This window comes from Lissotriton helveticus, chromosome 2_1, assembly GCF_964261635.1.
Source record: "Lissotriton helveticus chromosome 2_1, aLisHel1.1, whole genome shotgun sequence".
Classification (NCBI taxonomy): Eukaryota; Metazoa; Chordata; class Amphibia; order Caudata; family Salamandridae; genus Lissotriton; species Lissotriton helveticus.
In genome coordinates this window covers 424,957,574-424,985,269 of record NC_136059.1, presented here as the reverse complement: position 1 = coordinate 424,985,269, position 27,696 = coordinate 424,957,574, and positions in this window count along the sequence as shown.

Genomic DNA, 27,696 nt, shown 5'->3' with positions numbered 1-27,696 from the left:
GGCAGCACGCAGCAACCCCAGAAGATAAGAAGATGGCCTAATTCCTGCTGATGAGGGGTAAATACCCTGAAACACGTGTACAGGGATGGCGAAGATTTGAAGATACGTGAGAATTCGAAAGAAGATGCATCGCAGAGAACAGTACTACAGTTACCATGGTGCTTAGGGGCGATCCCGCTGGTGTATTAGCAGTGTGCGACCCCATATTGGTGAATGTTTATGCTCCTTGGAGCTTTGAGCTGACGAGCTCGGGGCCCCGCACCTGCGCGCCTTTGTGTGGTACTATACCTGGTAATATTTGGCAGCACGCATCAACCCCAGAAGATAAGAAGATAGCCTAATCCCTGCTGATGAGGGGTAAATACCCCGAAACACGTGTACAGGGATGGCGAAGATTTGAAGATACGCGAGAATTCAAAAGAAGATGCATCGCAGAGAACAGTATTACAGTTACCATGGTCCTTAGGGGCGATCCTGCTGGTGTATTAGCAGTGTGCGACCCCATTTTGGTGAATGTTTATACTCCTTGGAGCTTTGAGCTGACGAGCTCGGGACCCCACACCTGCGCGCCTTTGTGTGGTACTATACCTGGTAATATTTGGCAGCACGCAGCAACCCCAGAAGATAAGAAAATGGCCTAATCCCTGCTGATGAGGGGTAAATACCCCGAAACACGTGTACAAGGATGGCGAAGATTTGAAGATACGTGAGAATTCGAAAGAAGATGCATCGCAGAGAACAGTACTACAGTTACCATGGTCCTTAGGGGCGATCCCGCTGGTGTATTAGCAGTGTGCGACCCCATTTTGGTGAATGTTTATGCTCCTTGGAGCTTTGAGCTGATGAGCTCGGGACCCCGCACCTGCGCGCCTTTGTGTGGTACTATACCTGGTAATATTTGGCAGCACGCAGAAACCCCAGAACATAAGAAGATGGCCTAATCCCTGCTGATGAGGGGTAAATACCCCGAAACACGTGTACAGGGATGGCGAAGATTTGGAGATACGCGAGAATTCGAAAGAAGATGCATCGCAGAGAACAGTACTACAGTTACCATGGTCCTTAGGGGCGATCCCGCTGGTGTATTAGCAGTATGCGACCCCATTTTGGTGAATGTTTATGCTCCTTGGAGCTTTGAGCTGACGAGCTCGGGACCCCGCACCTGCGCGCCTTTGTGTGGTACAATACCTGGTAATATATGGCAGCATGCAGCAACCCCAGAAGATAAGAAGATGGCCTAATCGCTGCTGATGAGGGGTAAATACCCCAAAACACGTGTACAGGGATGGCGAAGATTTGAAGATACGTGAGAATTCGAAAGAAGATGCATCGCAGAGAACAGTACTACAGTTACCATGGTCCTTAGGGGCGATCCCGCTGGTGTATTAGCATGTGCGACCCCATTTTGGTGAATGTTTATGCTCCTTGGAGCTTTGAGCTGACGAGCTCGGGACCCCGCACCTGCGCGCCTTTGTGTGGTACTATACCTGGTAATATTTGGCAGCACGCAGCAACCCCAGAAGATAAGAAGATGGCCTAATCCCTGCTGATGAGGGGTAAATACCCCGAAACACGTGTACAGGGATGGCGAAGATTTGAAGATACGTGAGAATGCGAAAGAAGATGCATCGCAGAGAACAGTACTACAGTTACCATGGTCCTTAGGGGCGATCCCGCTGGTGTATTAGCAGTGTGCGACCCCATATTGGTGAATGTTTATGCTCCTTGGAGCTTTGAGCTGACGAGCTCGGGACCCCGCACCTGCGCGCCTTTGTGTGGTACTATACCTGGTAATATTTGGCAGCATGCAGCAACCCCAGAAGATAAGAAGATGGCCTAATCGCTGCTGATGAGGGGTAAATACCCCAAAACACTTGTACAGGGATGGCGAAGATTTGAAGATACGCGAGAATTCGAAAGAAGATGCATCGCAGAGAACAGTACTACAGTTACCATGGTCCTTAGGGGCGATCCCGCTGGTGTATTAGCATGTGCGACCCCATTTTGGTGAATGTTTATGCTCCTTGGAGCTTTGAGCTGACGAGCTCGGGACCCCGCACCTGCGCGCCTTTGTGTGGTACTATACCTGGTAATATTTGGCAGCACGCAGCAACCCCAGAAGATAAGAAGATGGCCTAATTCCTGCTGATGAGGGGTAAATACCCTGAAACACGTGTACAGGGATGGCGAAGATTTGAAGATACGTGAGAATTCGAAAGAAGATGCATCGCAGAGAACAGTACTACAGTTACCATGGTGCTTAGGGGCGATCCCGCTGGTGTATTAGCAGTGTGCGACCCCATATTGGTGAATGTTTATGCTCCTTGGAGCTTTGAGCTGACGAGCTCGGGGCCCCGCACCTGCGCGCCTTTGTGTGGTACTATACCTGGTAATATTTGGCAGCACGCATCAACCCCAGAAGATAAGAAGATGGCCTAATCCCTGCTGATGAGGGGTAAATACCCCGAAACACGTGTACAGGGATGGCGAAGATTTGAAGATACGCGAGAATTCGAAAGAAGATGCATCGCAGAGAACAGTATTACAGTTACCATGGTCCTTAGGGGCGATCCTGCTGGTGTATTAGCAGTGTGCGACCCCATTTTGGTGAATGTTTATACTCCTTGGAGCTTTGAGCTGACGAGCTCGGGACCCCACACCTGCGCACCTTTGTGTGGTACTATACCTGGTAATATTTGGCAGCACGCAGCAACCCCAGAAGATAAGAAAATGGCCTAATCCCTGCTGATGAGGGGTAAATACCCCGAAACACGTGTACAAGGATGGCGAAGATTTGAAGATACGTGAGAATTCGAAAGAAGATGCATCGCAGAGAACAGTACTACAGTTACCATGGTCCTTAGGGGCGATCCCGCTGGTGTATTAGCAGTGTGCGACCCCATTTTGGTGAATGTTTATGCTCCTTGGAGCTTTGAGCTGATGAGCTCGGGACCCCACACCTGCGCGCCTTTGTGTGGTACTATACCTGGGAATATTTGGCAGCACGCAGCAACCCCAGAAGATAAGAAAATGGCCTAATCCCTGCTGATGAGGGGTAAATACCCCAAAACACGTGTACAAGGATGGCGAAGATTTGAAGATATGTGAGAATTCGAAAGAAGATGCATCGCAGAGAACAGTACTACAGTTACCATGGTCCTTAGGGGCGATCCCGCTGGTGTATTAGCAGTGTGTGACCCCATATTGGTGAATGTTTATGCTCCTTGGAGCTTTGAGCTGACGAGCTCGGGACCCCGCACCTGCGCGCCTTTGTGTGGTACTATACCTGGTAATATTTGGCAGCATGCAGCAACCCCAGAAGATAAGAAGATGGCATAATCCCTGCTGATGAGGGGTAAATACCCCGAAACTCGTGTACAGGGATGGCGAAGATTTGAAGATACGCGAGAATACGAAAGAAGATGCATCGCAGAGAACAGTTCTACAGTTACCATGGTCCTTAGGGGCGATACCGCTGGTGTATTAGCAATGTGCGACCCCATTTTGGTGAATGTTTATGCTCCTTGCAGCTTTGAGCTGACGAGCTCGGGACCCTGCACCTGCGCGCCTTTGTGTGGTACTATACCTGGTAATATTTGGCAGCACGCAGCAACCCCAGACGATAAGAAGATGGCCTAATCCCAGCTGATGAGGGGTAAATGCCCCGAAACACGTGTACAGGGATGGCGAAGATTTGAAGATACACGAGAATTCGAAAGAAAATGCATCGCAGAGAACAGTACTACAGTTACCATGGTCCTTAGGGGCGATCCCGCTGGTGTATTAGCAGTGTGCGACCCCATTTTGGTGAATGTTTATGCTCCTTGGAGCTTTGAGCTGACGAGCTCGGGACCCCGCACCTGCGCGCCTTTGTGTGGTACTATGCCTGGTAATATTTGGCAGCACGCAGCAACCCCAGAAGATAAGAAGATGGCCTAATCCCTGCTGATGAGGGGTACCTACCCCGAAAGACGTGTACAGGGATGGCTAAGATTTGAAGATACGCGAGAATTCGAAAGAAGATGCATCGCAGAGAACAGTACTACAATTACCATGGTCCTTAGGGGCGATCCCGCTGGTGTATTAGCAGTGTGCGACCCCATTTTGGTGAATGTTTATGCTCCTTGGAGCTTTGAGCTGACGAGCTCGGGACCCCGCACCTGCGCGCCTTTGTGTGGTACTATACCTGGTAATATTTGGCAGCACGCAGCAACCCCAGAAGATAAGAAGATGGCCTAATCCCTGCTGATGAGGGGTAAATACCCCAAAACACGTGTACAGGGATGGCGAAGATTTGAAGATATGCGAGAATTCGAAAGAAGATCCATCGCAGAGAACAGTACTACAGTTACCATGGTCCTTAGGGGCGATCCCGCTGGTGTATTAGCAGTGTGTGACCCCATTTTCGTGAATGTTTATGCTCCTTGGAGCTTTGAGCTGACGAGCTCGGGACCCCGCACCTGCGCGCCTTTGTGTGGTACTATACCTGGTAATATTTGGCAGCACGCAGCAACCCCAGAAGATAAGAAGATGGCCTAATCCCTGCTGATGAGGGGTAACTACCTGGTAATATTTGGCAGCACGCAGCAACCCCAGAAGATAAGAAAATGGCCTAATCCCTGCTGATGAGGGGTAACTACCCTGAAACACGTGTACAGGGATGGCGAAGATTTGAAGATACGCGAGAATTTGAAAGAAGATGCATCGCAGAGAACAGTACTACAGTTACCATGGTCCTTAGGGGCGATCCCGCTGGTGTATTAGCAGTGTGCGACCCCATTTTGGTGCACATTCATCACCTACATTGGAAAAACATGGATCCTCCATGTCATGTTGGGGAGTTGTGGGATGTGCAACAAGGTGAACACTTTGCACACAAAGGCCAATATCCAAAACTGGTTCAGGGTTCCTGGGGGTTGTGTCTCACTTGTCCCTCTTCGGATGACCCCTCTTCTTCTTCTGGGGGGATCCTCAAGTGCAGGCCTCGGCGGTGCATCCGACTCTCCACCAGATTCATCCTCCCTCCCTGTAGCATTTGCAGATGTTGCAGGAACAGATGGTGTGGGCACACAGGGAGGTGTGGACATATTTCTGCTGATCTGAGTCAAGATGTCGCTATGCACTGCTGTAAGATTGTCCCACTTGGCCTCCATGCATGCATGGTGGCCAGCCTGCTCCTGTAGCATGTGCTTGAGGATCCCCACTACCTGGCCTAATCTTCCGGTGCTTTCTTGGTACGCATCTATGCCTGACACCCCTCCCACCACCCCTAGCCACAAGGGCAGGACCTGCGGTGGCACTCACAGGTGACCCTGAGACACATTGGCTGTTGCTACTGGTGTCATTGTCTGTTGCTTCCTGTGTGGCCGGTGTCCCTGTACGGTTTGGATTTGGTGTCCTAGGTCTGTCCGTGTTGACAGGGGTGCTCGGTCTGTTGCCAGTTGTTGTTGGCGTGGGTGCAGGGGGTGCAGATGTCAGTGCTGCTGGGGCTGCATGATGATTCACACCGGAGGTGCCAGGTTGTTGGTCGTCATCAGAAGAGGACTGAGCCAGATCCACACCAGAGAGCTCATCCTCCACCCAAGTCTGGGCCAGGGACTCCTCTTCACTTGTTGATGTGTCCCCATGAGCACCTCTGTTTGGAAGAGTATGACATTGTCAGTTATGTTACTACAGGCATTGATGATTCACATTTGTATTTAGCAAAGGGGAGGGAGGAAGAGGTACAGATCGATTCAGCTTGCAATGGGTAGTAATGACAATGAAAGGGGGGAATGGATCACTCGTCCTCTGCAGCCAGGTTATTTACGTACTTTCATTCCTTACTAAATGTCATGATATACGTACACAGGGATGGGGCGGTACATCTTGGTTCGCCGCCTCAGTGTACTGTAGCTGCATTTCCATTGGGTCACCATTTGTGCAAATATGCTGTGCCTCCACCTGGAGGTGGACTGGCTGCTTCCACAAGTCTAGAGAAGAAAAAGGCTCTAGGATCACATGGGGCTGCAACATGTTGTCCAACAGTGAACAACCCTGGTGCGGTGGATCAGTAGCTAGATCCACACACTCAACAGCTTTGTTTGTGATTTTGTACATCACAATGTTACCCATGTTACCTTTGCCTTTGGGTGATGAGAGTGTTATTGACTCACAGCACGTGGCACAGACACGCACTCTTAATTATCATCTCTGTACACTCTTGGGAAATCTGGCAGTTTACATCCAGACGGGGACACAGCATATTTCCTAACATGGTGACCCAATGAAACTACTACTACAGTACACTGATGCGGGAAACAAAGATATTCTGCATTATGCATGTGTACGTAAGTGAGGTTTTGAATGGAGGCACCACAATAAGTTATGACCTGGGTTGAACAGGACAAGTGAACCATTCCCCCCTCCTTGATTTTTGGATCAATGGTTCATGTACATGACATTTGAAACAGGACGTCAGGATGCGTGCCTGTACACTGCATTGTCTCCAGTCATTACAGACAGAGAGTAAAATTGTTGTTGCACATTGTGCAGCCAATATGATGCCTTTCAATGTGCATGTTGGAGTGTGTACATGGGCAGCTCATGTATGTATTTAGATGTACATGGTCATTGGTACTCAAGGGCCACCAGGTGACTGACACACGAGTCACATTTGACTGCTTCCTTGTGAGGGAGTGTGGCAGCAATGGCAAGATGGCTGACAGTGTTGTCCTGTTGTCTGTTGGTGCACAGTTCCCAGCAGGGCCTTGTGCTCGCCCCTCTACAGGGCCCAGTCCCAGAGTTCTTGCCAATCCATTACGACTTCCTGTGAGGTGAGCATGGTGTAGTGTGAGCTTGCTGGGCCATGAAGGTGGCTGAGGATTGTGAGTGACTGCAACTCCCAGCATGCTCTGGCCTACACCCCCCTTCCCAGCATGCCCTCACTTCCTTCCTTTTGACTCTGCTTCCCTGTGAGGGAGTGTGGCAGCAATGGCGAGATGGCTGACATTGTTGGCCCGTTGTCTGTTGGTGCACAGTTCCCAGCAGGGCATTGTGCTCCCCACTACAGGGCCCAGTCCCAGAGTTCCTGCAAGTACATTTCCCACCCTTGTGAGGTGAGCATGGTTCAGGGAGGTGTTGATGGTCCTATTGGGAGGGGATCATTATCTGTGGCAACAACCCCATCATGCTTTAGGATACACTCACTATCCCAGCATACCCACTATTCATTCCTGTCATTCACCTTCACTGTGAGGTAGTGGTTGTGGTGGCAAGATGTCTGCCACTGTTTATTTAGATTGATTCCACTGGCTTGCTGTATTTATTGTTAGGTTTTTACATGTCATGACACAGTTAGGTATCACCATGAAGTGGGCGGTATTGTGTTTGTCGGACTAGCAATGCACTTCTTGGGCTGATTCACTTTTGTTTACTATGCCTTTGCTATCAGTGCATGTTTTCACTGCCCCCTTAACAGTGATGTGTGTGTATTGCGACACAATTTTGAGTATATTGGTTATGTACTCACTAGGCTCTGGTATGTCTGGTAGGCCATGGACACTCGCTGGTAGTAGACAGCATGTCCCGTGCCTTCTCCTCCCAGGACCTGGAGTAGACTGGTTTGGCAGGAGGGCCACTGCCGGTGCGATGGGACAATTTGTAGTCCTTGCGGATGAGGTTCTTGACCCTCCTGCGCACATCATACCACCTGTTCTCGATGTCAGTCTTTGTGCACAATATTGGTTAATGTAAGAAAAGACGGTGAACCAAACAGTAAGATTCAAGATAGCTTCCAAGTTTGTCCAAAAAAGTTTCCTTTATACTTTTCAATATTTTAAAACCTCAGCCAATGCGTTTCGTTCCATTGGAACTTCATCAGGGCTGAAAAGAGTACAAATATAAAAACCCACTAAGTATACAAAACTGAACAAATATACATTACACACCACATAGATAAAAGCACAATTAATAAACATGTAACTAGATTTCAGACAGATATGACATTAAAAGACAGAATGAGGAAGAAAAATACTTTCAACCTACTATATATAACACAACACTCATACTAATACATAAATATTATAACTTATACAGATATGAATATAGGTCACACGTCCTTTTTTGACTCCATCTACAAACTGATAACATAAAACATGTCATAAAAATAACACCACTAGTCCAGACAGAATGACATATAAAGTGGATCAGAATACTGTGAGTGATCAATGACAATATATACAACACAACCACATTGTATAGGTATACAGCTATTCAATATAAAAAGCTTATGGGACTAAAAAGGGGGGAAACAAATGTAAAAATAGGGGAAACAGAAAAACGAACAAATGAATAAGACTAAAAGCATGCTAGCAAGGCCAACCTAGTGGAAAGAGAAAACAGATCCGTAAGCTGTAAATTACAGATGGTTCAACCTGTTTGACAGACAAATGACTTCTCTAGTCCTAAACAGTAACCACCACAGCAAAAGAAATTATATGTGAAGGGCTGAATATATAACGCTTAATATGTACGTGCCCCAAGGTTTCAAATCATTAAAGAAACTGTAGGTCCCTGAGTCTCCCCTCGGTAATATCTCGTCGGTCCAAAGAGGGTCCTAAAGTAAGTAGTCCAAGTTTTTCCAGGACTCGTTCTAAGTAAAACAAATATTTTGCAAAGCTAATTAAAATACATTTGTGTATGGTTCCAATACATTGACCTGACCTCATAAATTCAGCATCAGAATCATAATATCATTGGAAGTCTCCACTACTGATATCGTAGTGTTAAGAGAAAGATATAAAGATATACCAATCTTGTGTCGCAATGGTTAAGAAAACACATCTTGGCGGGATAGGTAACATATACACCCAAGAAGAAGTAAATATGCAGGTGTATTTAAAGTACCCCTGCAAAACCATATATTCATCCCACCTAAAGAGAGGGGCCCCCAATAAACGAGTCTCACCTCTAAGACAAGTTTGTTGTTGGAAGTTGTCAGGACGACGTCTTCAATAGTCAAGAAAAAACTTCCTCAATGAGCCAAAATCTTGGCGCACATATCTATACAGAAGAAGTGATCATAAATCAAAATCCCACAGTTGGACATGTGATGCGCATGAAATCAAAAATCACAGATATTGTCTCTTTCTATTAACTGGTATAAAAATATCCTACCTCTCTATTTAAATATCTAACAGAAGAGTTGCTTATGTAGACTTGCACTAGCCAACATAGGAGAACTATTCACATTGATCCAGGTGTCTTTAAATACGCAGCCCGTAATTCTAGAAATGATAAAACATAACAGGCCATAAGGTATTGAGACTGATAGACATCAGTATAACTAACATCCCTCTCATTTGCGCTAATAAACACCTGATTACGTATGTAAAAGTACGGCATAAATAGCCTGTAGAAAATAGTTATGATGATATCAGCCCAAGATAGTGGCCGTTCCTCCTGTAGTATGAAAAGCAAATGCAACCCATTAGGTGGGGGGAATAAACATAGGGGAACCCGTTAATCAAGCCAGCATTAAAGATTATGCAATAGAACATTCGCTTACTTCAGACAAAATTGTGGCATAAATAACCACTGTAGGAAGTGGCGGGACGACTGTCCAGTATAGCAGCCGTCCGTCCTAAGTAAATAAGAGAGAAAGGAACACAAATTGGATATATGATCGGTCCCGATCCTACCCACTTTAGTGACTTAAATTGCGCCAACACAACAGTAATAGCCCGGCACCATATAGCACCAAAACGAGGTAATGGTAAGGTCTCCGAGAATGTTTAATCAAGTTAAACAAACAAATGACGCTGTTATTAAAAAGCCCGCATCCCATATATATACGGAGATACAAGACCGTTATTTAAAAAAAAAAAATGTTATTATTGAGAGAATGGCCCCAGTCGAACAGACAAATGACACTGTATTGAAGTGCCCACATCCCCTACATATACGGAGATACAAAGCCCCAATTACCTTACTGTAGATCGTACGTCCTTCGTATTCAGGGACCAAGAAATGGCGCAATGTAAAATTCAAAACTTAAATAGGTATTCCCGGTCCCAGGATGCATCGACCCGGTCACGTATGTGTCTCCCAGGTAAAATGCCGTGAGACATATACCAAAAAGACGCCATGTTTGAAAGATGTAAACAAACATGGGAATATCAGACAATTGTAATTTTGTGAGCTATGCGGTCCGCTGGATCACCAAAATATAAAAACAAACAAAAACACACCACAATTCTATAAAGTCCTCTAGTTTGGGAGCTTGAGCAAAGGTTGATGTGCAAAAGTCCAACGGCCACTTTATTTCACAGTAAATTTTATTTCACGTCACCCCGCTTCTAAAATCTCTCACTGACTCCCTATTCGTGAACGTTCCTTGTTCAAAATGGGTTGCATTACCTTTCAGGCCCAGTCAGGATCTGCCCCCGCCTTCATATCTTCTGAAATAAAAACCTATTCACCTGCGAGGGAACTGAGATCATCTTCCCAACACGTACTGATTGTTCCCCGATTTCGTCGAAAAAAATGAGGAGGCTCCAAATTTTCCACCCTTGCCCCCAGTTTTTGGAATTCACTCCCGCTTCATCTTAGGTCTTTGACTGAATATTCTCAGTTTCGAAAAGCTTTAAAAACTTTTCTTTTTTCACAGGCCTTCCCCCTTTAAATCTTCTTTCTGTTCCCCGGTCCCCCCTGCTAATTGAGGCTCAGTGAACCACAGCGCCATGAAACCATAAGGTGTACGTGCGCTTTAGAAGTGATTTAAACTCAAACTCAAACTCTTAAATAAAGAATCAATGGTAATTGCACACCTTAGTGACCAAAATGAGAAGGCAGTGCCCGTCATCAAGAAACCGGACATTGTCGCTAGTCCTTGCATGGAAACACATTGCGTCGTGGTACGGGAAACAGATATGTAGCACCATATTTGTAATACCTCCAACTGAACACCAGAGTCACTTTCCCAAGACTTGTATAAAGAAACAAAGTCTAAAAGCACGCACATGAAATGCTGACCTATCTCAAATAGATGAAAAATACCTGATGTGCAATGGTATTTATACAAAACAGTACGATGCCCAATCATGGCATGTATATTCTTGGACTAATTATATTAAATGAAAAGCAACCTAGGGATCAAAGCCTAACAATAGAAGGACTGGCCACAAGTGAAAATTTCAAGAAATGCATGAACGTCTTCCCAATCATCAAATTATCTGCCTTAATCCTATGTACAGTGTAAAGCATTCTTTGCAATCCCTATACGGAACTATCCATATGGATGCACGAAGCAAAAGTACAAATTCCCAAAAAGAAGGAAAGTGAGAGAAAGCACAGTGGGTAAAGGTAAAGAACAAGCAAGACAAGGAAAGTACAAAATAGACACTCATTATTCCGATTAGAATGGATGGTAACCATATATAAACACAAGTATTACTGACCCCAGCCCACTCGTAAAGATGCATCCAAATTCAATTATAAGAAGTAGTGCATCTCCCCATCTGTATTGTGTCCCAAGCTAGTTGTGCGCAACATTGGTGCCTGTGCGTTCACCTTGTCCACAATCCTCTCCCACAACTTGGTTTTCTGTGAAATGGGGGTCCCTTGTACCAATGTACCAAACAAATTTGGCTCCACTCTGAGGATTTCATCTACCAACATTTCTAACTCTCTGTCTGTGAACTGTGGACTCTTCTTAGGGGGCATGGTGGGGTGGTGGTGGTGAGTGATGTGTGTGTGCGCAAGTGAGGGTGGGTGGGTGTCTATTTTGCTAGGTCTATTTGAGGGTGGTTTTGGAGGGGTGTTGATGGTGTTAAGGTTGTTTGATGGGTGAGTTGTGTGTGTCCGTGTTTGCTACCTGAAGTAGTTCTGTGCTGGCTGGTCTGTTGTACGTGCAAAGGATCATGGTAGTGGATTTTTGAATTTTTATAGGTGGAGTTGTGGGTGTGTCTTTGTTGCTTCTTTTTTTTTTTACTATTTATTGACTTTGTCAGTGCTTGATTGGTCCTTTTTTGGTGTTTTTTCCTTGTGGCTTTGTGGGCATGTTGGAGACGTTCTTGGGACAGAGTTGGACACTCATGTTGGCTCGTGCGGGCTGCTACGTGTCTTTCACGCTGGTTTTGTGCCGTGTTGCATGCGAGTCGGTCGCAGGGCTCTCTCTTGCTTCAGGTACCTGATTTCTGTGCCTGTCGGTCATGTGGCTTGTGCTCCGTGCGGGTCGGTCTGATTTCAGATGCATTGCATCGTACTGCCCGTGTCGGACGTCGCTGGTATGTCTCGGTCGTTTTCATTCCCGGTTCGTGTCGGTCGGTGTGGCTCATGTCCATTTTCCGGCCGAACAGCTGATTTCTGTATGGCTCGGTCATTCAGCTTGTTTTCCGGGTGGGTCGGTTGTAGTTCACGGGCTTCTCATTGTACTGCGCGGGTCGTACGGAGCCTGTGGGTGTTGGTTGGACTCCATTCTGGGTCCGAGTCGGTCGGTCCGATTTCCAACCGAAATCGGAATAGACCCCTTTGTCCTTTGATGTCAGTGGGACCAGGTATGGTTTAACTGTTTGGAGACAGATGTTGTTTTTGTACTGTTTTTTCATATCTCTGCAGTACTCCACCTTGATTGAACAAATGATAATTTGCTCCTGATTTCCTAAATGGAGGTGAATGTTTAGGATTCTCAACCCAGCTAGGTCCTCTCTTAGTTTCTTGCCAGCATGCTTGCCTGCATGAGGCATGGTGTTTGATTGAATGTCTATTTACAGAGCTTTTATGAATCAGGCAAATGTTTTATACATTCTGTGCATTCTGTGTGTTTCTGATAATCTGTTTCACATCTACTACATCCATGTAATGAGATTGTGATTGTTCGTTGTTATCTAAGTACACATGTGTGTATCATACTTTCAGACTCATTAATATGTTAACTTGGTTTCAAATAGTTCATCAAGAAATAATAAAGGTTTATGGCTGGCCTTGTGTACATATTATTGGTTTCAGTGTCACAGAACTCTGGATCAATTCCAGACACAGCCATCACTCATGAATAAATTCATCTTAAAGTAACAATTATTCACTTTTACCATTGATAATCATGGCAGATAGTCAGAATGTATAACCCTTTCACAATTGCCAATGTAATTTAAAATGTAAAACCTGCCTTGATTTGTTGATTTGTTAACTGCAGGTAGCCTTCCTCTCATTGGTGTATTTACCACAGTCTGTACATAATTTTCCTTTAGAACAATTTCAGATTTAGAAAATGTAGCTGGTTGACCTGGATCTTGACTATGACAATTATCATGCTCCTCAGTAAATGTCAAATCCCTTGACTTTCCTCAGTAGGTCTAATGAGACCACACAGTTGCTTGAGCTTTTAAATTCTGATTACCTCCTTAGTACTCTAGTTTCCATCTTTAAGTATCTCTGAGAAGAGCTAGTAATGCATTGTGCATTACGTTAGGTGACTGAAACTGCTTTGCAGACATTTAAAGCATAGGCATTCCCAGGCCGGACTTTGTGCAAGAATTTTCATGACAAATGTATCCTCTTTGGACTTAGGGTGTTACTAGATATCGTCTGAATACATTGAATGTGAACATAAGCCAATAGTTTGAATGAAGATGTACAAAGCTCTGAAGGTAAATGCATGAGATAAATTCCCATGTACAACTTATGCATTCTGCTCTACTTTTCCACAATTAATTTCACATCTAAAAAGGGGTAGCTTGTAATGCCACTCAAAATACCATTCTGTATCTCACTATGACATTGATGCTTATGACCTTAAAATACAAAATGAAGTATTTTCTTTCATGCTATTTTGGCTTGAGAAATTGTCCTTAAGAAGTACAAATGTTGTTCCTTGGGTTCTAATAGGGTTGGACAGACACTCACTTGGCATGTGGAGAATGAGCCCTTTCTCCTACCCACTCCAGGTTTACTTTAGCTTGGAATGTAATTGTACCTAAATTTCTTGTTTGAAAAGCGACTGTCTCCTTATGTCAGAGGAAAAAAGCATAGGATCCTGATAGACGTTTAATATTTTATTGATTTGGTGTACTGTAGTTTCATCCTTAGTGTGAGTTTCTGTTTCTTCTCATTGAAATGTCATGATCTCAGTGAGTATGCCATATTTGTCATTATCTGGTCGCCCAATAAACAATGGTACCATTTTTTTGCTTATAAACTTTGCAGAAAAAAAGCATAACATTTTGCATGGTTTGATTATTTCCTATATCAAAGGAAACTTGGAAATTATCAATATCCTATTTCTGCAAATTACTGAAAACCATTCAATCAAAAGGACTAATGTCTGACCCTTTGTATCCCGTTGCACATTTATTTATTTATTATTTTAAATCTTATAAAGTGCACAGCTACCCAAAAAGGGTACCCTGGTGATAAGCATAACAAGAAACCAGTATGCCAACTTAATATACCCATATTTTCAAGCCTTTGTGAAATGCAAGCAGAGAAGTACAGTCTCTGAGGGAATTGATGTCAGTGGGACCAGGTATGGTTTAACTGTTTGGAGACAGATGTTGTTTTTGTACTGTTTTTTGATAACTCTGCAGTACTCCACCTTGATTGAACAAATGATAAAACATAAACCCTGAACTACACAATATGTGCTCTACTGTAAAATGTTTAGTAATATCAACAATTCATGTGTTAATGCTTGTTTTCTTCCAAATTAAACCAACTTGTGCCTGGTTTCTCAGGGGCCAATTATTCAATAATCTTCATGTCAGGAGCGGTAGTCAGGCTTTCATCCTACCTTGAGGCCCGCTTTATAAAAACAAACTCACTTGAATATTTATGAGCATAGGACCAGAAGAGACCACAAGAGCAATTTTCTGCAAATCATTATGAATGTATCTGTACAACTATAAAGATTGATTTAATTTTTGGGTGTCAGGTATACCTCTCAAGGTGTGGTCTTTGGGTCATTGCAGGTAGTAAGTTGCAACTTGCATTTAAAGAAACCACTGCTTTTGTTTGCCAATCTCAAATCAGTAATGTCATGAGTGATGTCAAAGACCATGTCATGAGTGATGTAATAAGTGAGGTCATAAGCAATGCATTGTGGAGGCGTAAGATGTAGTTAGCTCAGGTAACTATAACTGCTGAATTTCACTGGTTATGTACAACGGAAATCTGCGCCTAACTATAACATCCCTGTAACCTTTGCTTTTTCAGTGAATATATATGTAGGTATGTTATGTTATACCATTTTATAAAGCGCACAGCTGCCCCAGAAAAGGGGCGTCCCAGTACTGAAGCAGAGAATGCAAGGCTACTGACGGGTGGGAAAACCTATAGCAAAGGGAAGAGGTACGCTTTGATTGCCTTACGAAAAGCCAGATAGTTGTTCATGCTGCAAATAAGTATAGGTAGCGCCTTTCAAAGTTTGGCTCCCAAAGTAAAAAAGGAACGCCTGCCGGCACGCGGTTCCATGTTTAAATATCGATGTAAAAAATATAGTTTACATAAATATTGATGTAAAAATATCAAATACAAAAATATCGACTCCTTATACTTAAACAGGTAAGTACAATAATATTCAATCAAAAATACTGAAGTTCAAAAAATATAGATGTAAAAAATATCAATTTAAAAAATATATATAACTTAAACAAAATATATCAAATAATATCGATATGTTTATCAAAATATATTTTTACTATATATTTTAACTAAATATAACAAATAAACTTAATTTAATAAAATATAAACACACAAATATGTGTACATATACATATATTTACTTAAATACATTTTATTAACTGTTATCTTTAGTTAATTTATAAACATTTTAAGTTATAAAAAAATATATATACATATATCAATAATTTAAAATAAGATAAATCATTCTATAATTAATTATTGGATAGCGGAGGGGTAAAAATGACTATTCCCACTCCAGTGAATGCAACAGCAGGGAAAGTGCTGGATAGCGGAGGGGTAACAAATACTATTCCAACTCCAGTGAGTGCAAAAGCAGGGAAAGTGTTGGATAGTGAAGGAGTAAAAATTACCATCCCCACTCCTGTGAGTGCAACAGCAGGTAAAGTGTTGGATAGCAGAGGGGTAAAAATTACTATTCCCACACCAGTGAGTGCAACAGTAGGGAAAGTGTTGGATCGCGGAGGGGTAAAAATTACTATTCCCAATCCAGTGAGTACAACAGTAGGGAAAGTGCTGCATACCACACCAATATTAAATATCAACATTTTTATTAGATTTAATTTTCATTATTAACATAAATAATATTAAAATTCAACTATATTATTTTTAAAAAATACAATAAACATCCATTAATTACACATTGTTTAACACTATGATATCCACAACACACACCTAAAATTAAGTACCTAATTACAAATAACATTTACTAATTAATTAATACAAATTATTTAACAAATAATTAATAATCCATCAATAAAAAATAAATTACTTCCCACACTTCCCAATATTTACACCTAGAAAAACCACAACACTCACCAAACAATTACCATAATTCATTAATAATTAATACATTTAAATTAATTAACAACTAATTATCAAACAATTATTAATAAATGAATGTACACATTTACAGTGGCGTAACAAAGATTGAGGGGGCCCCCCTGCAAGGTACACGGAGGGGCCCCCTGCTCTGGATTTAATCTGGAGCTCTCAGGCCTGAGTTCTGTGCTGAGAGGGTCCCCTGCAGCTCGGCCCCCCTCCCACACCGCGGGGGCTGCGGAGGCCTGTGTTACGCCGATGGCTAGAATCAAGAACAGCGTGCCCTTGAATAACTATTTGTGGGATCTTGTCATAGACGTCTGACCAGACTGAGAGTCCAAGGATAGGCAGGCAATCTATGATAGTGACAGCTTTGACTGAGTGTGAGATGGTCAGCCTCTCCCGGTAAAGGTCTAAAGCTCCCTTATGTAGGGTTCCCAATTTGGTGCAGTTTATACCTGCCTCCCAGTCTGTGTGTGTGAAACCAGTGGCGTTGTCTACACCCCCTCATCTGCCCCCCTCACAGCTTAAGTGGGTGTGATGTTGACACAATTTGTCATAATTATTTATGAGGTTGTTCTGTCTGCAGGTCTGCAGACAAATTGTTTTAAAAGCATTAAAATAGGGAAAGCCATAATGGATAGGATGCCAAGCCAGTCAAAGCAAAAGAGACCCAAACAGTGAACAGATGAAATAAAGACTGCGCAGGGGGCGTAGCTTCAATTGGTGCAGCAAGTGCAGTGGCGCTGGGACCCAGAGGCCTGAGGTACTCACTGAACCCTGTTTATTGCTGTCTTTTACAATTCAAATTGCAGCGGGTGGCCAACTTCCTTCCTTGCACTAAAGCCCACAATAGGCTATTGACAGTATGAAAGAGAGAGGGCAGGAAGCAAGAGTGAGACGAAGAATATATCAAGAGAAGAAAGAAACTGTGACAAGAAGGAAGGGCCAAAAGGATGCAAAGATTATTGCAAGGGCGAAAGGATTGGTGGATGAAATGTGAAACAGTGCGTTGGTGGGTGGAATCAAGAATGACTGGAATAATGAAAGGTTGGATTAATGTGTGGATGGATGGATGGATGAATGTTTGGCTGGCTGGAAGTGTGACTGGAAGGTTAGAATAATGGATGAAAGTACATATGAAAGGGTGTATAGACAGAATGGTAAAGGAAGGATGGATGGAAGCATGAAGAGATGAATGGGTGGAAGCATTAACAGAAGGATGGATGGAAGCATGAAGAGATAGATGGAGGATGGATGGATGAAAGCGTGAAGAGATAAATAGATAGAAGTATGGAAGTATGAAGAGATAGATGGAGGTTCAATGGATGTATGAAAGTGTGAAGAGATAGATAGATAGATAGATAGATAGATTGAAGTATAAAAGTATGAAGAGATAGATGGATGAATGAATGCATGAAAGGCTTCAAGGATGGAAAGATAAATGGACAGAAGGCTGGAAGAAGGGACCTAAATTTCAAGGATCTTGGGCTTTCTCTCTTTGCTCACCCAATGGCATTTGAACTATGGATCACAGTGTGGGATGTTTTAATATTCTGCCTACTCCCTTTTGTGAAACACTGCCCTTTCCAAAGCACTACTGCAGCGCTCTTGCTCTCAGTGTACAGGTTGCACAGAGTTACCACCTACGTGTGCCACTGGAGGCTTCCCAGTCATGTTCTGCCTTTTATAGTGAGTATGCCAGCTTTACTCCGGTATTTTTTACAATCGGTATAATCCACATTTTTAAAAACAGCTCGAAATATTCTTTGCCTAGCTGTCGGTGCTGTGTGTCTAATCTTTTAAGAGCTTTGGACTTTCGCCAGGTGTGCTGACAACATACCGCATACATGGAAATATAGTAATGCTATAGATTTGCAGATGAGACAAGCTTACATGCTTATCTGTAGCATATATAAACGATCGCGTTCATGACCTAGAGACATTTGCACGACTGTACAGATCTTTGGACTCAAATTTATGAATGTACATGTGTGCAAGCGAAAACTTGCTTGACCGTACATGGGGGGAAAAACATAGTAGTGTTACTGTGTTAGGGAAGCTTGTAGGACTATAAATGTATTCTACTCAAGAATGCACAGCTGGGTATGTATGTGGACAACGCTTCCACGTCTAACATGTGCAAGAAGCTTTAACTAAATGATCTGTTTAAGAGTTTTCACACATGTTGATGTGCTTCTCAGAGAAGCTTGCTTGGTTGCACAATGCACATGTATGTGAGAGATTATAACCATATCTGTGCAAGAAGCTTTTGCAAGCGTCCTTGTGTGACAAACGTGTATACACTGTACAAGTAGGAGCAAGACACATCTGCACATGTATGTCGCTGTGCAGGAAGCTGGCATTGCTATAAATGTAAATGGACATACATTACATTGGGTAATAGAACAACGTGTAATTTTACAGCGCTTAGAGAAGGACACTGTTATATGAAGCACTATGCAAACATTCCAAGTAATCATTATATATGAGAAGAGAATGCAGAACGTCAAATGTATATATGAAAGAATTGTAACAACTCTGTGTATGTTAGCGTCGACCTCGAAGCTGGGGAACAAGTTCGAGTCTTGGCAGCAGTGATGCTGAACATCCTGTGATTCTGGGCAAATCACTTAATCTCCTGGTGCCTAATAAAAATGGATATGTCCCTCTGTAATGCAACTGGTGCTATGTAAAGCGCTCCGATACCTTTCAGATCGAGTTCACACTATATAAAACTCCCCAAAAATAAATAAACCGTGCACAGTTGCATTTGTTTTAAAAGAAACCACAAAAAGGTGAGCGAGATAAGCTTGCACAGCTTTGAACTTGTGCAATAAAAGCCTTCACGGCTGTGGCTGTCCCGTGTGTAAAGTGGTCTTGCTTAGTAAGCAACGATGCTCCTTTGAGCGCCCAGATACAGTCTTCGCAGCAGTACAGCCTCCACGCGCCAGACAGGACTGTCACGCGTTTCCTTTCAACAGATAATGCAGCCAGGAGGAAGCGCTCAGACTCGGAGGCCTCGCCGCAGGCCCAGAGAGCGACAAGTGCCACATGGTCAGCGACTAGCTGCCGCCTCCCCCCCAATCCGGCACCCAACACCCAGGAACGTGGACACGAGACGTGTTTTACTTTTTGGAAGGCGGGCGCTAGTCGCCCGGCCGTATTTATTAAAGTATGAAATTAAAAAAGGTTTTAATTGCATAATCAACAATGAATACAAAAATCAGCAGGACATTCAGTTATACAATTGTTATCAACAAGTTTGAGAGCCTGACCTTAACAAAACTCTAATACATGTTGTTCCTAGCTTAAACTAAACATCCTACACTTGATTTTTGTACATTTCTGGCCATATGGCAGGGTCACTACCGGTGTCAGGTCCTACAAGCTGCGCCTCCCCCCTAGAAGTGCGCATGCGCAGTGTTACCCCGGGAGTTGCCCGGTCTACGCCCTAAACTCCATTTACCCACTAAAGGAGGGCCCTTACTCTGCGCCGGTGGCGTCATGAGTCCACGCGCGCGGGGTGGCTACCAGCCTAAGGAAAGCGTGAACTACTCCTACCCGCGCTCCTTTGCATATTACCTTGCCCCTGGAGTACTGGGAGTGGCCCGCAGGCCCCTCCCCCCGGGCGGGAACCTCCATAGGATGATGCCCGCCCCCTCAGACCTCAAATATGTGCTCACCGATAATGACCTTACCGCCACAGGCCAGTATTGTTAACCGACGATCTGGCCTCCCCCTCTAGCCCCTGCCTAAGGACACACTCCTCCTTTCAAAGCCCTCTAGCCAAGCCCAGATATTGTCAGACCATAGGACATTACCCTCTTCTGTCAAATGAACCCCGTCCTTCAAGTAATACTTGTGACCCCAGATGCACCCATGAGGTATTGACTGTAACAAGGGGGTTCGAAACAACCTATCCAACCGTGTGTTGATCCTCTTTACCGAGTGATTCAACGCCCTGACCGAATGACCCCCCCGCCACTGAAGTCGAGGTATGAGTTGTGACCATACTAGTGTGCACCCGGGGCAGGTCCTAGCTATCCAACCCGCTGTTGAGATAATCTCCTCAATCAAGATGCGCCTGCCCAGTGTTGCCAAGTCGTTCTCCCCAAGGTGAAGTATCACCACTGACGGTGGAGACTGCTGGCGTGCTAACAGCCCTTGGAAGAATCCCCTAAACTCGTGAAGACACAACCCTCCTCTGCCAAAGAACGTGATGTTCAACCCTAGTTGTGCCGCCCTTTCCTTCTTGTCACCTGACAGGAAGACACATTCTGCTCGCTTCACATATGAATGACCGACAATCCAGACATTGTTCTTTGTTGTTTCCTGTTCGCCGCTCCGTGCCGATGAATATTGGCGGTGCCCGACGACAAATTCCTCCCCTGCGTAACAGGTCTGAGAAACTGTAAGAGAGCGGAAAGAGACCAAGCGTGAGTGACAAGTAATCATAGCATGTCGATCCGAACATAACGTTTATAGCAGTCTGAAGACCACCTCCCAATTGTCTTCACTCTTTCCACCGGGAGGCCCCCCGCCACCGCCTCAGTTGCTGCCCCAATCCTGAAGGAATGAGATCCAAAATCTCTAGGATCAAGACCCGCTTTTGTAACCCCTATTTCGAACACTCTCCTGAATTGATACCTGGTCAAGGGGCTCCCGTCGGCGTGACAGAGCAATGCCCTGCCCGCTGAACCTACCAATAGTCCAATGAGTGATTCTACGTGCCTCACCGGGCAGCACGGGTTGGCGGGGGCCCGTTGCAGAACTATGGTGTGACCCCTAGCTTCTTGGTCGGTCTTTGATTTCTGGATAGTCACCCACATGGTGTCACCCCTTATCGTCACCCCAGCCTTCTGCAAGCCGCCTAGTAGGTCAGACTTGGACCCTGTCACAAGTTCACTAATTCTCAGCGCCCCATAGAATGCCAGGGAGAATGCCGCCTTAAAAAGAAGCACTTCCCACTCCGAGTTACAAACAGTCTCCAGCGTGCCCAGTAAGGCTGTTAGCCGGGCCAACCCCATGGGCTTCCTCTTATCCTTCTGGTGTCCCTGAATACGGCGCCATCCCCTTAAAGCCTTACGTATCATAAAGGTATTAGTGGGATCCCGGAAGCCCCTAGCTTGAGCGAAGAATGATACCGCTGCCCTATGTCTGGTCGCCGCTGCCACCGAGCGCCCCTCCTTGTGCATCCATTCTAAATAGGCTGCAAACCCATCCTCCTTCGCCCAAAGCACTTCCCACTGTGGCCCCAAGAAAGAACAATAAGACAGAAACGCCCCTTCGTAAGCCGTCTTGGTCCTGGGGGCTAGGCTAGCGACCACGAGGTCCTGTAATCTGGGGCACCAATCTGCCAAAGTACTGCTGGGAAGTGTGCTGGCGAGGGGTCTGCTGTGGGAAGATGTTCCCTGAAAACCTGCATTTTGAAGCGAGAAAGGGAGTCAGCCGCATTGTTTAAAACACCAGGGACATGTTTGGCTCTAAAATTAGCATTCAGTTTAAGGCACCGCAGAACAATTTCTTTGATCAGACGAAGTATGAAAGGACACCGCGCCCCCTGCTGATTGATACATTCCACCACTGTCATGTTATCTGACCAAAACACCACTGATTGGTTACATAGGTGTTCGGGCCAAACCATCAGTGCCACCCATATTGGGAAGAGTTCAAGGAAGCCAATGTTGCTGATCAGACCCCATGTTTTCCATTCTTCTGGCCATTGTTGAGCGACCCACCTATTCCCTAGGATGGCACCAAAGCCCACACTACCGGCCGCATCAGTCCATAGTCCCAACTCCGCCGATGTCGTGAGCGGGCCGGGCCAGACCACCCTACCGTTAAAATCCTCCAGGAATGCCATCCAAATAAGCATATCCTGGCGAATTTCAGACGATAGGCGCGTGCGGTGGTGCTTTTCCCTCAGCCCCCTCATCGCGTGTGCGATGGAGCGAGAGAAGGGGCGAGCCATTGGGATGATTCTTAGTGCGAAATTCAATTGCCCTACCACCTCCTGTAATTGCTGCAAAGTGACCTTCTCCTTCCGGAGGCATAGCTGTAGCGATGTCTTGAATTTGCACACCTTGTCCTTAGGTAGTCTAAAACATCTCTCCATTGAGTCAATCTCGATGCCAAGAAATTCTAAGCAGGTGGTCGGGCCCACCGTCTTCCCAGGCGCAAGCGGGACCCCAAAAGCCCACATGAGCACGCAAAATTCCTGCAATGCCAGTGCGCACTCCTGAGATCCCGCTGTACCGAGGAAGAGGAAATCATCTAAGTAATGCATGACCCTTTGATGGCCCGTCACTTGTCTCATGGCCCATTCAAGAAAGGAACTAAACATCTCAAAGTAGGCGCAAGAAATAGAACAACCCATAGGCATGCATTTGTCCATGTAGAACCTATCCCTAAAGGTGAAACCTAAAAGATGCTGGTCCGCCGGGTGGACTGGGAGGAGGCGGAAGGCGGATTCTATGTCTGATTTCGCCATCAGCGCCCCGGGTCCTGCGGCCTGCAATAAGGTAACAGCCTGATCAAAAGAGGCGTACTTAACACTACAGATACCCTCGTCAATGGCATCATTCAGTGACGCCCCCTTTGGTGCTGACAGGTTATGAATCAATCTGAATTGCCCCTTCTCTTTCTTGGGGACAACTCCCAGTGGGGAACACACAAAATTGGGTACTGGCACTTCAGGAAAAGGGCCAGCTATCCTGCCTAATGAAAGCTCCTTGTCAATTTTGGCGGCCACAACAGCCGGATTGTGTTTGACTGATAATTGATTTCTACAGTGCGCACTGCCTGTGTATCCCCCGGCCGGGATCCTAAAACCTTTAGAAAAACCTTCCTGGAGTAGGGTGGCCGATTTGTGGTCAGGGTATCTGTTCAACCATGGAATCATTGCCACAACATACACTGGAGTGGGGGGGCGTAACCTGTCTGACTTATAGTGGCTTTCCCCTACCCCTCTGTCCTGTGTTACCTTGCTTGGACCTACAGGTAGTTTCTGGATGAGAGGGGTGCCCACAGGAGGAACATGCATGTCTAAACTTACACGCGGCCCTTGTGCAGGTGCGCCTATTAAAATCCCAGCACACCCCTTTTTTCTCTGGCCCACCTGCCCTAAATTTCCCAGGTACCTCACTCGTTTGGGGGGGCCGAAAGGGCTGCTGCGGTCTAGTGAACACCTTGACCGCACCGAACTGAGGGGGAGGTGCAGTGTCAGAGAACTGTTTGTGCCAAGCCATGGAATCTACCGAGTCCCATGGCAACGATCTATTGAATTCCAATGCCTTCCTAAAATTGACATCATAACCCTTCCATGCTTCCCCAGAATACTGTTGACTCCACCCCACAATCCTGCTCGAGTAGCAAGCCAATGCAGCCTGTAGATCTGGAGGACGCTCAGCTTTAATTGCAGTGAATACAGCCCATGCTTGCATCCAATTATTGAGATTTTCCTCAACCCTGAATCTAGTACACTGCGCCCTCCATTCACTTGGGAGCATCCACTCTTTTAGTGCTTTTGCCTGCTCCATTTCCCTATTATCCAACAATAAAGAATAAATGTACACGTATTTATCAGCCCAAATCATTTCTTTCACAGCTAATGACACATGCTGAGCTAGATTTTCGCTCCTGGAAGGTATCACACCGTCCCCCAAGAGCGGCAATGCCACTTCCTTACCAGGTGTGGGCACCGAGGGCGGCTGCCCCTTAACTCCGTCCGGCTGGGGAACACTTGTACCTGCAAGGGGAGAAGATATTGGCAATGCAACACTGTCGGTGACCGGTGCCGATCTGATTTTTTCTACAAACCTTGCCGCCTCTGCTGCATGGTCTGCAGAATTCGGGAAGGCTCCCCCTTTTTGGAGCCATGGCATCATGGCCGTTAACTGAGATACCAATTCGGGTGGCATCGAATCTACATTACCCCCCGGGACAACAGGTACCACTGGGGTTAAGCCCGGTGGTCCTGGCACAGGTGGCAGGGCGGGCGCCGGGTGAGGCCAGCCTGTCCCCGGGATTGTGGGCACCGGTGCGGGAGCAGACCCAGCGTCTACTGGTTGACCTGCCGGCACCGGCACCACAGGGGCAATGGGTGTAGGCACATGCGGGGGTGGGACCACCGCGGGCGGTGCGGCGGGTAACGGATCCACTGGGCCTGGGGTGGGGACCGCCTCCTTGGGTCTTTTGGACCTAGGTTTCCCTTGCGGGGTGACAAATTCCCCTCTTGGCAATGGTGCCACCCTCTTGCGGATCGGTCTCTCGGACGGGCCCGGTGCATCACCCTCTCTGTCATCCAACTGAGCTTCCCGCTCCTTAATTTTTCCTAGCTGTTGCTTAATGTCGCTCATCTCCCGCATCATAGCCCGCATCATAGCCTCCATGTTGGACCCCCTTTTTCCACCCCTTGGACCTGGCATGACGCTTACCCCAAAAAACACCCGCTGCCTACTCTCTTAGTTCCCAACAGGTCAACTGTGTGTACCTTTCAGATGGAGGGTCACCAGGGGGCTTTCAGCACCATGCAACGGCGACCGCAACACTAGCGGCTTGTCCGCTTATGTAAGGGGTGAGTAAACCTAATGTAGACCCACCCGGCGGCCACCAGGAGCGATGAGTGCTAGCCCCCCGTACCCCTCTTACCGATCAGTCCCGTGTCCTCGCCGGCGATGATGATCTGCGCTCACGCCCCACACCACGTTGCGTGCTGAATGCCACCACGTCTTGTCTGCGAGTGACTTGTACCGGTAATGTTTGTAAAATAGCCTGGAATCGAGAAATATATTAACACCGTGTATAAAAGTAGGAGCAGATGAGGAGAAACCTAGTCTTAATACAGAGGAATATTAGACCCTCCCTGACAGATCGCACTGCAGATGTGCGCTAGTAAAACACCCTGTATGGGCACTATAAACACGTAATTACACGGTTATTTAATCATAATCTTAAGTACAGATTAAGCAATTACTAGGTTAGATCAGGCAATGCAATACGCCTACCACAGTTACTGACTATGGGGACTATAAAGCATGAGCAGAATTTAGAACACAAAGATTGAACTTCTTGGAGGCTCGCACCCCCACTGTTAACCACCCACAAGGCTGCACTTATTTGTAATTTAAAAACACAAAGTTGTTAAATCCCCACATTGGCCAATAGCCCCACACTTGACCTAGTAGAGGTGGCCTTGAATAATTTAAAACTTCTGTCATGCAAAATCACCGGATTTTATTAGAAAACACAGAATTGCCTCCCCTCCACTCAGGTCTCCCTTCCAGGGCCTACCCTGCCTGACCCTGCTTCGCCTCTCTTCACAGTCCGTGCAATTTGACAACAATTATTCAGCCCGATTGCTCCTCTAGCATCAGCTGGCTGCAAGTGCCCGCACGAGGAGATAATTAGCGGATGCAGGGGGGGGGGGGCAGGTCTAGGGCACAGAAAACACGGGACAAATCACAACCCAACGTGGGGCACACCGAAGAAAACCCGCGCTAGCAAAGAGGGGGGGGGGGCAGGTGCAGAGCACAGAAAACACGGGACAAATCACAACCCAACGTGGGGCACACCGAAGAAAACCGCGCTAGCAAAGGATGGCGGAAAATGCACGCTGGAATCCGCGCCCCTTTGATGCACCACGCAAATGCGCCTTGTTACAACGCTCCCCCGAATTGCCCGATATTACTGTGACTGAGTCCGGACAATACTGGAACAGCTCCGTTCACCAACGATCGGCTGGCACCGCATCAAGCGTGGACCTGGTCGGCCGATGCGCAATCCCCCCGAGGAATACCTCTGAATCCGAGCAAGCTAATGCCCGATCCCCTGCCACACGATACTCCTCTGGCGATGTCCGCAGCTCTCTCCCCGCAGCACCGCTCCGAACCCGGACCGTCCTTTTCAGTACTGGAAACCGGCTCCCGCGTTTCACCACCTGGAAGAAAAAAGGAACACGGGATTATTAAAACAAAGAAGCCCCGAACACGGGGCACAACGTTCAGCGAGGGAGCGTCCAGGGACAAGGGGGTCTCCTGGGCGCTCCCTACCTCTTATTCCCGAGGGGCCGGGTGGCCCCTCCTATCGCCCGCCCCTCCCGACCCGGAACCACTCCATTGAATCCGGGTCAGGAGGGGCGCCGGCCAATCGGCGGTGGGCCGCGCCCCCAGGGCACGCCCCCACCGTCGAATGACACGAGGGGAAAGGGGGGGAGACGGTCGCCGCGCCGCCATGCGTGCGGGGGGCCGAGGGCCCCCCCTTTTCAAGAGCCAGCGCCTTCACAGAGAGAGTAGACTCACCTGGCCTAAGGGCTGGGCCTGGCCTGCAGGGTTCAAGCAGCTTCCGAGGTAGGCGCGAGGCGGGCCGGGCAGGCAGCAGGAGCAGAAGGCATGGGGCAAGGCTAGCAAGGCAGGGGCGGGGGGGGGGGGGACGACTTGTATTAAATTACAATTATTTCAAATTATGGATGGTGACGAACTTCAGACAGTTCTGCGTAGAAGCGTGGCTGGGTCCTGGGATGCCACATCTTAGCCTCACACGCACTTTTAATTGTGCTCGCACGCTCAATGCGCATGTCATGAAAAATTCAATCATGGCATTGGTTACCAGTACTGCCCCACTCTGGAGAACGCGCAGACCCATCGCGGAAACAACTGCGGACCGCACGTACCCTCCTGACTCACCATTTTATTTTAAAAGCCTCAGAGGTCCTGGCTGGGCCCGCACACCATAATTAAGTCAGAGGCCCGGCTGGGGCCCGCGCGTACGCAGAAGTTGTTCCGCACTATACATTAATGAAGGGCGGGCACACACCATTAAATTAAATTAATGATTAATGAGCTTCTGAGGCTCGGCAGGGTCCCAGGCGTGCAATGCATGCCTTGTTCACCATTTAGTTTATCAAGAGGCGGGGGCCGGGCGTGCCGTGCGCACTGCGCACAATTCAATTCATAGTGAAGAAGTGAGGGGCCCCTGGTGCGCGGGGGGCCCCTGGTGCGCGGGGCCTGTGTTACGCCCCTGCACATTTAACTCAATAACATCACAATTATACAATTATGAATATAGCTTTTTGAATAAATTTCATATCATTAAATTACTTCCCCCCTATTCCGCTATAAATCCACAACACACTACAGAACTAAAAATGCAAAATTCAATTAAAAAAAGTATTAACTACTATAAATAATAAATAAAATC